Below are 16,405 nucleotides of genomic sequence, written 5' to 3' on the forward strand. Positions count from 1 at the left end.
GCCAAAGAATGCTCACCGCACAATTGCACTCATCTCACACGCTAGTAAAGTAATGCTCAAAATTCTCCAAGCCAGGCTTCAGCAATACATGAACCGTGAACTTCCTGATGTTCAAGCTGGTTTTAGAAGAGGCAGAGGAACCAGAGATCAAATTGCCAACATCCGCTGGATCATGGAAAAAGCAAGAGAGTTCCAGAAAAACATCTATTTCTGCTTTATTGACTATGCCAAAGCCTTTGACTGTGTGGATCACAATAAACTGTGGAAAATTCTGAAAGAGATGGGAATACCAGACCACCTGACTTGCCTCTTGAGAAACCTATATGCAGGTCAGGAAGCAACAGTTAGAACTGGACATGGAACAACAGACTGGTTCCAAATAAGAAAAGGAGTTCGTCAAGGCTGTATATTGTCACCCTGCTTATTTAACTTATATGCAGAGTACATCATGAGAAACGCTGGGCTGGAAGAAGCACAAGTTGGAATCAAGATTGCCAGGAGAAATATCAATAACCTCAGATACGCAGATGACACCACCCTTATGGCAGAAAGTGAAGAGAAACTAAAAAGCCTCTTGATGAAAGTGAAAGAGGAGAGTAAAAAGGTTGGCTTAAAGCTCAACATTCAGAAAACTAAGATCATGGCATCTGGTCCCATCACTTCATGGGAAATAGATGGGGAAACAGTGGAAACAGTGTCAGACTTTATTTTTGAGGGCTCCAAAATCACTGCAGATGGTGACTGCAGCCATGAAATTAAAAGATGCTTACTCCTTGGAAGGAAAGTTATAACCAACTTAGAGAGCATATTCAAAAGCAGAGACATTACTTTGCCAACAAAGGTCCATCTAGTCAAGGCTATGGTTTTTCCAGTGGTCATGTATGGATGTGAGAGTTGGACTATGAAGAAAGCTGAGTGCCAAAGAATTGACGTTTTTGAACTGTGGTGTTGGAGAAGACTCTTGAGAGTCCCTTGGACTGCAAAGAGATCCAACCAGTCCATCCTAAAGGAGACCAGTCCTAGGTGTTCATTGGAAGGACCAATGCTGAAGCTGAAACTCCAATACTTAGGCCACCTCATGCGAAGGGTTGACTCATTGGAAAAGACCCTGATGCTGGGAGGGATTGTGGGCAGGAGGAGAAGGGGACAGACAGAGGATGAGATGGCTGGATGGCATCACCGACTCAATGCACATGAGTTTGAGTGAACTCCAGGAGTTGGTGATGGACAGGGAGGCCTGGCATGCTGTGATTCATGGGGTTGCAAAGAGTCGGACATGACTGAGCGATTGAACTGAACTGAACTGATGCTAATGTGCTATGCTATGCTATGCTAAGTCGCTTCAGTCGTGTCCGACTCTGTGCGACCCCACAGACCGCAGCCCACGAGGCTCCGTCGTCCCTGGGATTCTCCAGGCAAGAACACTGGAGTGGGTTGCCATTTCCTTCTCCAGTGCATGAAAGAGAAAAGTGAAAGTGAAGTCACTAGTCGTGTCCGACTCTTAGTGACCCCATGGACTGCAGCCTACCAGGCTCCTCTGTCCATGGTATTTTCCAGGCAAGAGTACTGGAGTGGGGTGCCATTGCCTTCTCCAATGCATTTACCTAAAACTCTGTCTTCAAGTCAGTTCCGCCTCATGGCTCAGAACCTACTTGACAAAGCAACATGTTATACTCAGATATTGTTCCCCTAATCTATGTAAATAAAACTATTTGTATGGTAATCTGTCCTTCTATAAGATTCAAGTTAATCATTTTATGGCCCAGGATCAACCATTTGGTGCCAAGATTATCCCAAAATGCATCTTATGGGTGAGGGGCCTGGTGTCATTCTGAGTTTTAAGACATTCCTTTCTTTCATTAACAGACTGCTAGTGACTATATAACATCCAGCTGAAGACTAGCAGGGGGTACTCTTTCTGCCCCCTTCTGATGCCTATGTCAAAAACTTTCTCTATCTCCTTTATACTTTAATAAAACTTTATTATACAAAAGCTCTAACCGATCAAGCCTCATCTCTGGCCCCAGATTGAATTCTTCTCCTCTGGAGGCCAAAAATCCCGGTGTCTTTTCGTTCAACAACAGCTTTTCAGCACCCCGAATTGGGAGTGTGGGGTCTTAGCCACCCGACCACCAGGAAAGTCCCTGAGAACCTAGTTTAAAACTCAAAATCCAGAGGCCATGCCCAGATCTTCTAAATCAGAATCTTCTTTGGGTGGGGCTCAGGAAATTTTGAGAAATTTTCTTGTGTGAGTTTTACAAACACTCAGGTTTGAAAACCACTTCATTAATGCATCTGTGACATCCCATCTCAGCTCTAAACACGTGACCTCAGGTGTATTCCTGGTTCTACCACTGCCTGTTGACTGAGCCTCCAACGTCTTATGTAGAAGATAGAGAAAAGTCATATCTGCTATTAGGTATGTGTCTAACATCTTTTGAAATCCTGAGATCAGAGAGGCCAGATAAACATGGCTTTCATCTGCAAAAGAGGCTTCCTTGGTGGCTCAGCAGTAAAGAACCCACCTGCAAGTGTGGGTGCAATCCCTGGATTGGGAAGATCCTGTGGAGGAGGAAATGGCAATTCACTCCAGTCTTCTTGCCTGGGAAATCCCATGGACAGAGAAGCCTGGAGTGCTACAGTCACAAAGAGTCAGACACGACTTAGAGATGAAACAACAGCTGCAAAAGGCCCAGAGTCTGTATTATTAACTGTAGACATATTTATTGAACATTCACAAAGTGCTGGGTACTAGGCCACGAAATTCGTGTGGATTATTTCATTTTATCCTCATCACAACCCTCGGAGGGTGTACAAAGGAGGCAGGTGGGACTTGGGAAGGTTAAGTAACTCACCCAAGTTCTAACAGCTGGTTTCTGGTAGGTCCACTCATCGTTCCCATCACATCTCCAGCGCCTTCCTCACGCTGCCCTCTGCTCACCACCTCCCCTTGCTCTGAGTCAAGACCATGCTTTCCTTCAAGGTCCAGACCTAGCCCCTCTCCCAAGACACCCTGGTGTCTCTGTCACCTTTGAAGCACTAAGGCACCTGCAGCACCCATCTGGTATTTTTAAGTATTTTATATACATTTTTAAAATGTATATAGCACAGACAGTGCCTCAACCGTCTTTGTGACCCCCACGGCCAACACAAGGTCTCACCCATCGCAGACAGTGGTTGGAAGGCCATCTCGGTGAAGCCACCTGTACAGTCCAATGTGCCAAGGAGTGATGACCAATATTCATGATGGTGACTAAGAGTCTTTAAGAAAATGATAAGTTTAGAAAATGTTTGTAAATGATATGACTGATAAGGCATGACTATTCAAAAATATATAAACAGCTCATACAACTCAACATCAAGAAAAAAACAAACAAGCTGATTTTTTTAAATGGGCGGAAGACCTGAATAGACATTTTTTCAGAGGACATGCAGATGGCCAGCAGCCACAGGAAAAGAGACTCAACCTTGCTGATCATTAGGGAATTGCAAATCAAAATCACAATGAGATATCACTTCCCATCTGTCAGAATGGCTGTTACCAAAAAGACCACAAATAACAAATGTTGGTGAGGGTTTGGAGAAAAGGGAACCCTTGTACATTGTTGCTGGAAATGCAAATTGGTACAGTCACTGTGGAAAAGAGCATAGACGTTTCTCAAAGAACGAAAAATAGAGCTACCCCCAAACCCAGCAATTCCACTCTTGGACGTCTGTCCGAAAAAAAACAACAAAAAAACCCCAAAAACACTAATTCAAAAAGATACATGCACCCTAAGGTTCATAGTAGCATTACTTGTAAATATCTCACCCTAGGGATACATAGCTCTCCCCTCCCGCTCCTTCCCACCAGCTAATGCAGAATAGTGAGAAAGACCTGGAAAGAAGGGGTGAGCCCTAACCTGTGCTTTGGCGGGTTCTCCGCTGGGCGGCGCGACTCCTCCGCCTTCCTGCTTCGGGCTCTTTCAACGCTGGGGCCCTGGCACTGGCCTCCGGCAGAACCCACCAGGCTTCAGAGGAGGCGGCACCGGGACTGAAGCGCAGAAAGAACTGAAGCCGGGAGCAATCAGCAACTTCTCGGGATTCCTGAAAGCCCATCGAGAACCGAGAAGGGATGAAAGTTTCGGGCTGCCCGGGAGAGAAACTAAAAGATCCGGGAGTGGGATTCTATAGACCTTAAAGGGACAGACTTCACACTTGCGGTTATATTTAATAGTCACCCTTGGGGTTACTGAAGCTCCTTCTCAGATGTATTGGGAGAGAGAGCGCTGTCCCTAGAGAAAAATGGCCTGATATGGTCAAAGCGAATGCAGTATCATATTATTATTCTGGAACAAAATAAATAGAATGGCATGCTTTATATTTCTATCGTGCTTTTGTCTTGGAGGAGATTTCAGTACAAAACACCTAGCCAACATTATCTTATTGCTTGATCATGCTTCTTTTGTAAAAAAGAAACAAAAACAAAAACAAACCCCTTGAAAAGTGAAAGTGAAGTTGCTCAGTTATGTTATTGCTTGACCATGTTTCTTTTGTTAAAAAAAAAAAAACACCCTTAGAATAGTCAAAACCTATGTCTTGCTTACAGGAAAGACTCAAGAAAGAACGCTTAGCAAGAATGAAAGGCAGTTGCTAAATGAAAAAGCTCCCCTCCCTCCCCAAGGAAAGATTACAACAGAGCTCCCAGGCGCCACTGCACTCTCCCCACTGAGGCTTTGTGGGCCCCATTCTGGAATCTGCCAAGGGAGGGAATCACACCTTAGGTGGCAGCTGTCACTCCAGACTTTTTTGCCTTGTGTTGTGAGCGGGTCTCCATCTTCTCCTTGCCTTTTCAGCCACTGTGAAGTCCCCACACGAGGTTCACTGTAAATCAATGGGTTCCCTGGAAGTGATAGTTTCTTTCTGTCTGATTCAGGGACCTCTCGAGATGAGAGGCTAACCCCTTTTCAAAAACTACAGCTGGTAGAAAGAATGCCGGCCTGGAAATCAAGTGCTAGGCACTGCTCAAGGGCCTCCCTGATCCTGTCTTCTGATCGCTCCTTGTTCCTAAAAACGAGGAAATGGCGTCAGCCATAGAAACCGCCAGAAATAGAATTCCATGATGTCAGAAGAGAATTAAAGTAATTCTTCAAATTCGTTCAAATGGATATATTACACCTCCTCTCTTGGAACCAATAACTAGAGAACTATGACCCTTGTCTTTCCAAAAAAGAAAAGAAAGGAGGACAGTAGGTCCAGAGCCACCCAAGCAATGATATGGCCAGTCTGAACTGCCGAACAGTCCAACCCTTCAATCTCCTCTTGTGACTCCAAGCTGAAGCCTAATGTCTGATTCCTGTCACATGTTTACTGAAAAGTGCACTCAGATTTTCTGCACAAAAAATGAGTAAATTCATGGCTATGGAGGTAATAGAACTATGTTCTTTCCCCTCCCTGCTTGCTAGTTCTAGTGTCATAATGTCATAAGGCATGATAAAAAGCACATTCTGATCCTCTTAAGCTTGAGCTTGGAAAAATAAATACATGTGAATAAAAATTGACCCACTCTCTTCACTCTGTATCAAAGCCCTGTGGAATCAATATCACCACACCAAGCCCTACTGAAATCAATGGAGTAAGCTCCTGAATTCATTTCCATGGGACTTAGCGTTGTAAAAATAATTGGATTGCGCAGCTCTCCAATACTCCTTTCAAGAAATAGAGAAAATGTGGCTTTGCTGGTGGGGGTGGGGGAGGTGAAAACTTGTCGAAGTGCTGATAGAGTTCACCCTGCCTTCGGTATTGTCATGTCAAGAGGAGCTATAATCAAGTCTTGAATGAGCCTAGCAGTACTACCCTCAATGAGGTGTTGCCTAGTGAGAATGAAAACACTTCTTTTGTTCCCATCTTCAAAATTAACTGCATGGTATTACCACTATCAATGAGGTGTTTAACATCAAAATTGCCTTCCCTGGTGAGAAGAAAAACACTTACTTCGTTTCCTTCCTTAAAATTAATTGAGGTTTTTAAAAACTCATCCTTATTCAACCAACATTTGCATAGAGGGGGAGACAGGAAGAAGATGGTATTTTTAAGTGTAGCCTTTGTAGCCCAGCAAAGGCTTCCAGCACATTCTGTTTGGACCACTTGCTGAACACTTTTCTGCCCCTCAGCTTTATCCCTACCCCAATTATATATTATAACATTGGTCTCATTGATATGACCCTTGGTAGGGAGTTAATAGGTACTTGCTAGAATGAGAGAATGAAGGATTGAATCCATTGACCCAGATATTCCTTATAAGCTTGCAGATTTTTCACACTACGACTCTACTTATTCAGTGGGGTTAAATAAATTGCTGATTAAAAATTTAGAAGTAGTGTCTAACATTAATATCTGAGGGGTCTTGGTAGATAGGTCAAGGGGAGCCTCACTGACTGAAGCTGTCTGCCCTGACCACGCAAGATAGTAACCAATTGTATGAGTTACTTTACACAGGAGGTCCTGGTAAGGAATGCAGAACTAACAAGCTACCACCAAACTGAAGAATTTGGGAAGGGTCAAGAAGAGAGAGGAGACGCCAGTCCCTGTCCTACCAACCTCCCAGAATCCTCCTTGCTGGAATCCATCTTGGCTGAGCAATGCACACACACCCAGGGAGGACCCTGAGTCAGAATGATTGGCCAGAGACAACCGGGAAGCTAATCCCATCACCATAAAACCTGAAACTGTGAGCCACGTGGCAGAACAGTCCTCCTGGGTTCCCTTACCCTCCTGCCTTCCACCCGAGTTCCCATCCCCAACAAAGCCTTTCAATCTGTCAGTACATGTGTCTCCTTGGACAATTCATTTCAGAGTGTTAGGCAAGAGCCCACTGTCAGGCTCTGGAAGGGGGTCCCCTTCCTGTGACAGATATAGCTAAAGATGCTTCCTTTGCCCATTTTCCTCAGGAATTCCAGAGGTGGCTCTGACTTCTGTTACCATTTGGCCAGTTTGTGATTGTGGAGGGGGTGGGGAGGGGAGGGGAGCTGTGGTCTCTGCCTTTTGCAAGTTGCAGCAGAATGTAGAAGGCAAAAGACGTATTATCAATGTGATCTTATTTATTCCTTATAATTCATACGTACCATTTTCCTTGTTTTAAAATTAAGAAAACAAAGACTTGGGGCTCCCCTGGTGGCTCAGTAGTAAATAATCCAGCTGTCAATGCAAGAGACACTGATTTGATCCCTGCTCTGGAAAGATCCCTTATTCCTCGGAGCAACTAAACCCATGCTCCACAGCTACTGAGCCTGTGCTCTAGAGCCTGGGAACCACAACTACTGAGCCCATGTGTACAACTACTGAAGCCCTCGCCCTAGAGTCTACACTCCACCAGAGAAGCCACAGCAGTGAGAAGTTTGAAGAACTGCAATTAGAGAGTAGCCCCTGCTTGCCACAATTAGAGAAAGCCCTCACAGCAATGAAGACCCAGCACAGCCATAAAAAAATAAATAAAAATACCTAAAAAAAAGAAAACAAAGACTTGCAGAAGTTAAACAATTTGCCCAAGGCGGCAAAGGTGATATATAATGGAGCCAGAATTCAACCCTAGGAATGTCTGATCACCGAATGGTTGTTCTTAACCACTAAGTTAGGCGAAGTACCAGCCTCTCATTTGGTATCCTGGATCCCTCCAGGAACGCACCTTTCTACCTCCTCCCCTGCCCATGGTTCCAAGGCAACCATTCTTTCATGTATTGGAGTCCAGAGCATAATGAAGCACACATTTCAATGTTTCCTCTTCCTAGTTTTCAAATTGCCCAAGAATTAAGTGGAATATTGTTGTCCTATTTTAGTGCCTAGACTTAGCAAGTGTTGATTTAGTTCCTATTTCTTTTCAGCCACTACACCTTGACACTTAATCAGAATTAATTAGACTTCACCAAGGAGCAATGGCAACTCACTCCAGTATTCTTGCCTGGGAACTTCCACATCAGTTCAGTTCAGTCACTCAGTCATGTCTGACTCTTTGTGACTCCATGAGTCACAGCACGCCAGGCCTCTCTGTCCATCAGCAACTCCTGGAGTTCACTCAAACTCATGTGCGTTGAATTGGTGATGTCATGCATCCATCTCATCCTCTGCCACCCCCTTCACCTCCTGCCCCCAATCCCTCCCAGCATCAGAGTCTTTTCCAGTGAGTCAACTCTTCACATCAGATGGCCAAAATACTGGAGTTTCAGCTTCAGCATTGGTCCTTCCAATGAACACCCAGGACTGATCTCCTTTAGGATCTCCTTGCTGTCCAAGGGACTCACAAGAGTCTTCTCCAGCACCACAGTTCAAAAGCATCGCTTCTTTGGGGCTCAGCTTTCTTTATAGTCCAACTCTCACATCCATACATGACCATTGGAAAAACCATAGCCTTGACTAGATGGACCTTTGTTGGCAAAGTAATATCTCTGCATTTTAATGTCTGGATCACAGTAAACTGTGGAAAATTCTGAAAGAGATGGGAATACCAGACCACCTGACCTGTCTCTTGAGAAACCTATATGCAGGTCAGGAAGCAATAGTTAGAACTCAACATGGAACAACAGACTGGTTCCAAGTAGGAAAAGGAGTACGTCAAGGCTGTATATTGTCACCCTGCTTATTTAACTTCTATGCAGAGTACATCATGAGAAAAGCTGGGCTGGAAGAAGCACAAGCTGGAATCAAGATTGCCAGGAGAAATATCAATAACCTCAGATATGCAGATGACACCACTTTATGGCAGAAAGTGAAGAGGAACTAAAAAGCCTCTTGATGAAAGTGAAAGAGGAGAGTGAAAAAGTGGGCTTAAAGCTCAACATTCAGAACACGAAGATCATGGCATCTGGTCCCATCACTTCATGGGAAATAGATAGGGAAACAGTGGGTACAGTGTCAGACTTTGTTTGTTGGGGCTCCAAAATCACTGCAGATGGTGATTGCAGCCATGAAATTAAAGACACTTACTCCTGGGAAGGAAAGTTATGACCAACCTGCAGAGGAGCTACAGTCTGTGGGGTCACAGAAAGTCAGACATGACTGAGCACAGCAGCAGGGAGCAATATATGACAGGGGACAGGGTCCTAGACCAAAAGTCAACAGGCTGACTGTTTTTCTTAGTTTCTCATTCTTGCTTTCCCATTAACCCACTGTTTGACCTTCGGCAATTATTTAACCACTCTCACCGTCAGCTCCCTCACGTATGAAATAAGCACGACCTCATGGTTCCCTTCTGGTGCTAACTTCCCATGATTTCGAAGAGCCAGGATCGAGTTTATTCTTTTATGGGAGCTCGAACTGCGCTTCTTCAAGTACCAACTCTTGTCTGATCTCTATCTGTATCTCATTCCTAGATTTAAACCTAAGGATAAGGCACAAGGAAAGACTGTCACAAACATACAGGAAAATACAGGTAATAATGACCTCATCGTATCAGCATTAGGAGGAACATGAAGACTAAAAAAATGGAATTGTTTTGCGGAAGGATCTATATGCTCCTCTGTCTGTAGGATTCTCCAGGCAAGAATACTGGAGTGGATTGCCATTTCCTCCTCCAGGGGATCTTCCTGACCCAGGGATCAAACTTGCATCTCTTTGTCTCCTGCATTGGCAGGCGGGTTCTTTGCCACTAGCGCTATCTGGGAAGCCCAATATTGGGTAAGGAACTATACTAATTGCTGTGAAAAGGTTTTATCGCCTTGGCTAAAATGTGGAGGAAAGGAAGTCATTTTATAAAAGGGCTTCCCACAGGAGGATTATCTTGTGCCATCTGAAACATTATTATCATTCTTTCTTTAAAATATTTTCTGGTATTTGGTGATCCTACAGTGCATACAGCTGTTACTCCCACTTTTTTGAGTGTGAATTCTTTATTTATTGATTTTGTTATTTATCTTGCATAATATTGACCCTACTCAGATGTTTTATTGTTCTTAGGGTAGACACATGACTCAGACCTGCACAACCAGAATACTTCACATTCCGGGCTAGACTGCTTGAGGAATAAAAATACGCCTCAACAGAATGAATGAATTCCCAAAAGGACCACCGGCTGATCACAGAAACTACCAGGAAAGGCTCTTTCCAAAGTCTTTGCTGAGCTCTGGCAGATGTACATGCTATGGGCCGCTGGGGACCATCTTGCCATTATGCAAGAAGAGCTTATCTGAGATTGAGGCTAACATAGAGAAAGCAAAGCCTAGAGGTGAAAAGAAACAGGCTTCCTGATTACATTGAGTACCTGGATCCCAAAAGTCTACTTCCTGGAATATCGGTAATAGAGCCAATAAATTCCCCTTTTCTGTTTAAGCAGAAGCTGTTTTAACTCATAATTAGTTTTGTCACGTGCAACTAAAATTAATCAAACTAGAATTTGTGAACCTGTAGAGGAAGCCCACAGTTACCCCACTTCTTCACATCAGTAGATACCCAAGAAGCCCTTATAAAATTGAGGTTATTGCTATGCCACAGGTAAAGAAAGCAGAGTGCTATCACGTCTTATCTGACTTTCATTTTATATGCTAATTTTTTAGAAACTAACCCTCATGAAAGATGTAACTTCACAATCCTATTTAACTCACACAGCAGCAAACACATTTATTGACATTTATTAATGTCAAGGCTTAATGCAAAAACAAAATGGAGGAACACTTTAGAATTCTCTACCTGAGGCCAGTTCACCACTAGGGGTTAGATTTTCTCTTCGAGCCAGATTTTTCTGAATGTCCAAATATCTGTTATATGGCCTCTGCCCCAGAATTTTTTTACCTTACATGGGAATCAAGAGCTAACCATCTAAAGTTGATAGATTAAGAAATTAAAGATTAAATATAATATTTAAATGTGTGACAGGTGACCAACAGAAGAACACGAAATATTTAACAAACATTGGGTGAGGGAAGAGACTGTGTAAGTGATACAGATTTATCATTTTTCACATTCAGAGGTGAAATGAAATGCATAAAGTTGAAAAATCAAGAAATAATGTAAGTATGGGCTTTCCAAGTGGCACTAGAGGTACAGAATCCACCTGCCAACGCAGGAAATGCAGTTTCCTTCCCTGGGTTGGAACGACCCCACTATTCTTGCCTGGAGAATTGCATGGACAGAGGAGCCTATTAGGCTACAGTCTATGGGGTCACAAAGAGTCATCAGACGTGACTGAGTGCGCGCACGCGCGCACACACACACACACACACACACACAATGTAAGCATATAATGTGGAGTTATGAAAATAGCTCCCCAAAGAAACCAAGACAGAGACTGATATTAATTATAATCTCTATAGAGGGCAACCAGGCTGAGAAGGGAGGGATGTTTTCACTTTCAATTCTCTTTAGACATTTTCTTTCTGTATGTATGTATAATTTACAATTAAAAAAAACTTTACCAGAACTTAACTGTTTATCTAGGCAGCTTGCTCCCTGTTCTCCAAAACGTCCATTTCAAGCATTCTCTACTCCATCACACAGACTCCATCTCACCTCCCATCTCCAATCTTTACAAACTTTTTTTTCTTTTAAAATGGAGGCAAGATTTCTCCATCTACCTGAGGTTAATCTCTCCTCCTCCATGTTGGATCCCAGACCCTCTGACTTCTTCAGAAAATTTCTTTTAACACCCTTTTCGACCGTATCCTCAAACCCTCTCTCCTTTAGCTCCTCCCAGTCAGCTGGTACACACACTGAAGCTACTCTCATCTTAAATTTAAAAACTGCCTGGATCCATGACCCTCTCTAGCTTCCTCTCTCTTCTCTCTTTCACAGCCAGTGTCTCCGCTTCCTACTCCTGAAGTTACTCCAAGACAGAGCCTGCCTCCATCACTCCACCAAAACTACTTTTGCTAAGCCAATGGTTCCAGTCTCTAATGTGTGTGTTCTGTGTGCTCTGTCATGTCAGCCTCTTTGTGACCCCATGGACTTTAGCCCACTAGGTCCCTCTGTCCATGGGATTTTCCTGGAAAGAATACTGGAGTAGGGATTGAATCCATGTCTCCTGCATTGGCAGGCGGATTCTTTACCACTGAGTCTCCTGGGAAGCCACTGGATCATTAATACCAGTATTCCTCGCTTTTGATTTCTCCACAGGGTTGACCTAAAACAATAAGACAGTCAGTTGTTTTCCCAGTAAAAATGGATTTACTCAGGAACAGCAAAGGATTGCAATTTAGAACATGCAAATTTGGATTGCCATTTCCTTCTCCAGAGATCTTCCCAACCCAGGGCTTGAACCCAGATTTCCCGGGATTGTAGACAGACGCTTTACCGTCTGAGCCACGAGGGAAGTATATAGGCCAGATAGAAAAAAATAGACAAGTCCAAAAACCAAAGGAGAGGAGGGCTGTTTTATAGAGGAGAAGGAATTGGGTAGGGCTAGTATAAACAGAGAGTCCATTGGAGGAAACTGGAAGTTTGAAGTGTAGTGGCTTTTTAAATTTTTCATTTTTAATTGACAGATAATTGTGTTACAGTATTGTGTTGGTTTCTACCAAACATCAACATGAATCAGCTGTAGGTTTACCCATGTCCCCTCCCACTTGAACATCCCACCCACCTCTTTCCCATTCCACCCCTCTAGGTTGTTACCAAGCTTGAGTTCCTCGGCTGATTTTCAGTCTCTCGTTGACTAGGTTGTTGCCTGGGGAGGAAAAATTCATCCCCCAGCTGGGTTGTGAAGTAATAGCCTGTTTCCTGTTGAAGACACAAAGGCACCTTTTCTTACTGGGTCAGCAATTGACCTTGAGTGTAACGGCTTGAGCAGGCTCCCTTCTGGCCTCCACTTCATCGTATTTATTTATTTTTTTTAAAGGGACTGGTGAGATGGCAACACTTTATTAGGCTGGGCCAGCCAGGAAGCAAAGTGGACTGAGCCAATGCATGCCCAGCATCTGCGGGGGATGGGCTCCAGGGCCCAACCCTGGTGCTCCCCACTCAGGGCGGCACCGTGGAGGGGGCACCGTAGGTCTGGAAGTGTTCATGGGCCCGCTGGTATGTGAGCAGTCTCAGGGACATGGTGGCCACGGCCACCTCTAGCCCCAGCTGCTGGGTGATCTCCACTGTGTTGTCATTAGCCAGCTACAAGGAGGCCAACACGGAGCGACACACTTCAAAAGCAGCCTGGCCTGCCACCAGCTTTGCAAAGGGACGCCACTGGTTGAGTTGGCTGAACCTCGAGACCTGGTCCCCACAGGTATGGATGTCAAAGGGCATGTGCTCCTCCTGTTCCGGGAGCAGGGTCTGGATGGTGTCCTCCCAGTCCCGGACGTGCTGCTTCAGCTCTGTCTCCTGGATGAGCTCCTGCTTCCAGGTGGTGACGAAGAGCTCCACATTCTTTTGGACCAGCTCCTCCCAGCGCAGGGACACTGGTGTGTGGCTGCCGCTTCCCTCTCTGCCTTTTCCCCGGGCTCTGCCGCCTTGGGCTCTGTGTACTCCTCGGGCTCTGGGAAGTCATCTGCTGCTCCCAGGTCTTCCACGGAGTCCTACAGGCAGTCTTCCTCCACAGACCACGGCCCCTCCTCAGCCCTTGGAAGTGGCACTGCTCAGCCACCTTCCTTCTCTGCAGCTTCTGGAGTGTCTCCAGCTGCTCCCTCACATGCTTCCAGTACAGAACCTCCATGGCTGCGAAGGAAGGGCCCTTTCGCCAGGGCCTCCTGCTGCCGGCGTGGGGCCGAGTACTAGTGGAAGTCCTGCAGCTTGACGCCACCCTTCCTCTTTCGCTTCTGTCCTGGCACCTCCTCCGCGCAGGAGGCACGGAGTAGGGCCTCCCTTTCCTGCAGCGCTCAGAATCCAGGGACTCGAAGGGCTCCAGGCCCTGCCAGGGGTCTGGGGTCTCCTTCAGCCAGGATGCAGGCTCCAAGGCCTCCTTCCGCTCCCGGAGTGGGCTCTTGAGGCTCGATCGGGACCTCAGGGGCTGAGGCCTCAGTGGGCTCCGCTGTCCGCTCTGCATTCTCTTCAGCCTTTTCCGCACCCCAGCTTCTGGGCACTGGGCCCTCCGGAGAGGTGCCTGGCTCCTGGGAGATGCTGAGCACCCGGCCGGGACTCCCCCACAGAGAGACTTCCATGGGCTGCTCCTCAACCCTACCAGGCTCCTTCTGGTTCCTTGGCAGCAGTGCCTCCATGAGGGACACTCCCACCGGCTCCAACAAGAACGTTATTCTGGGGCGGGGATTCATCCTAAAATGCTTCCGGCGGGCCAGGACCTCCCCCTGCCGGCTGTACAGCGGGTTGCTATTCTTCATCTCGTCAGGGGCTACCGGGGTATCGGGCAGGAGGCTGATGAGGGTCCCACTGAGGACCTGGTCACCCCGAGAGCCGCATTAACACAGGAGTCAGAGAGGTCGTCCAACGACAGGAACTTATGCGCCACCTCCTGGGGGGCCCTAGAGTTGCCTCCCCTACGGTCCCATCTTCCAGCTCGGAGAAGGGCTGCTTGGCCCGCTTCTGGCCAGAGATGAAGTCGAGAGCCTGGTGCGCCAGGGAGTAGAGCTAGTCCGCCTTCTGACTGGAGATACGAAGGAGCCTTGCATCAACTGTGCCGCTTCAGTGAAGTTCATTGTGGTTTTGCCTTTGTCAAAAGAAACGCAGATCTGGTCCAGCTCCTCTAGATATTCGCCCAGCTGGGCCGTCACGTCCACCTCCCAGTTTCTGCTGAGGTAGCGGGTGGGTAGCAGGAGGTGGGCGAAGAAGCTCCTCAACGTCCTCCATGTTCTGGAGGGGCCGGATCAGCCCGGGGACCGCAGTGCCGGCTTCAAGAGGGGCCAGTGTGCTCAGCCCGCCACTAGTTCTGGAGCCATTTTCCTCCACTCCATTTTAAATGGTTTCTCTCTGTTCACAGAACAGCTTCTGACACAGGGGACTATGCTCTTCTTAAAACAGTCTCGTCATTGACTTTCAGGACACACACACATCACCACTGTGATTATGTTATCAAAAGCTCGGCCTCCCTGTACACCAATGCTGAATCAAATCCTGGAAACAGAGTTTTGGGAGAAGTGAAAAAGGGTAGATAGTTTTATTGCTTTACCAGACAAAAGGCGGCAGACTAGACTTCTGCCTCGAAAAACTGTGTCTCAACCCTGGAGAACTTGCTAAGGGGTTTGAACAGGAGTTCAAAAGGTGGGGGTCTCTGACAAGATTAGGGCATGAGCACGGCTTGTGTGTGTGTGTGTGTGTTGCTCATATCCTCTGTCCGTGGGATTCTCCATGGCAAGAATACTGGAGCAGGTTGTCATGCCCTTCTCCAGGGGATTTCCCAACCCAGGGATCTAACCTGGGTCTCCTGCATTACAGGCAGATTCTTTACCATCTGAGCCCCCAGGGAAGCCCTTAATCTTGTCTCACGTGATGGCCTCCTAATCTTAATAAGTTTGTCTGATCCCTTTAATCTCATGTCAGGTGATTTCTTGATCTTCTCTGTGCTCAATTCTCTCCTAAAGGCCAGCCCAACCTGGTTCAGGGCACTAGTGGCTTGTCTTTTTCCAAAGGTCCAGGCAGAGCCTCCAAGCCAGGCTTTAACAATACATGAACTATGAACTTCTAGATGTTCAGGCTGGTTTTAGAAAAGGCAGAGGAACCAGAGATCAAATTGCCAACATCTGCTGGATCATCAAAAAAGCAAGAGAATTCCAGAAAAACATCTATTTCTGCTTTATTGATTATGCCAAAGCCTTGGACTGTGTGGATCACAGTAAACTGTGGAAAATTCTGAAAGAGATGGGAATACCAGACCACCTGACCTGCCTCCTGAGAGATCCGTACACAGGTCAGGAAGCAACAGTTAGAACTGGATATGGAGCAACAGACAAGTTCCACATAGGAAAAGGAATACCTCAAGGCTGTATATTGTCACCCTGCTTATTCAACTTATATGCAGAGTACATCATGAGAAACGCTGGGCTGGAAGAAGCACAAGCTGGAATCAAGATTGCTGGGAGAAATATCAATAACCTCAGATATGCAGATGACACCCCTTTATGGCAGAAAGTGAAGAAGAACTAAAGAGCCTCTTGGTTTTTCCTTTGATGAATTATCTGGCATGGGGGAGACAACAAGTATGATTCCACACCTAGATGATATCTGGACATTTTATTTTTTTTATTTAAATTTTTTATTGGAATATAATCGCTTTACAGTGTTGTTAGTGTCTCCTGTATAACCAGGTGAATCAGCTATATGTATCCATATACCCCTCCCTCTTGAGCGTCCTTCCTGAGCCTCCCTCCCACACATGCCACCCTTCTAGCTCATCACAGAGCACTGAGCTGAGCTCCCTGTGCTATACGACCTCTCCTTCCCCCGTGAGTTCACAAGTCCATTCTCTTAAGTCTGCATCTTTATTCCTGTCCTGCAAATAGGTTCATCAGTATCATTTTTCTAGAATCCACATCTATGCATTAATATACGATATTTGTTTTCC

General features: G+C 45.9%; 1 long non-coding RNA gene and 1 pseudogene across 1 annotated transcript; both read right to left on the reverse strand.

The window, feature by feature from the left end:
- Window positions 1-1,243: 1,243 nt before the first annotated feature.
- LOC133239855 (uncharacterized) lies at window positions 1,244-6,930 on the reverse strand. Its single transcript, XR_009734006.1, has 3 exons — window positions 4,759-6,930; window positions 3,903-4,086; window positions 1,244-3,261 (listed from the first exon to the last, which is right to left on the reverse strand). It is a non-coding gene; the product is annotated as an uncharacterized LOC133239855 (long non-coding RNA).
- A 1,313-nt stretch (window positions 6,931-8,243) lies between these two features.
- On the reverse strand, window positions 8,244-14,711 carry LOC133239764 (condensin-2 complex subunit H2-like; annotated as a pseudogene).
- Window positions 14,712-16,405: the final 1,694 nt, after the last annotated feature.

Source organism: Bos javanicus, chromosome 27 (assembly GCF_032452875.1).
Source record: "Bos javanicus breed banteng chromosome 27, ARS-OSU_banteng_1.0, whole genome shotgun sequence".
Taxonomy (NCBI): Eukaryota; Metazoa; Chordata; class Mammalia; order Artiodactyla; family Bovidae; genus Bos; species Bos javanicus.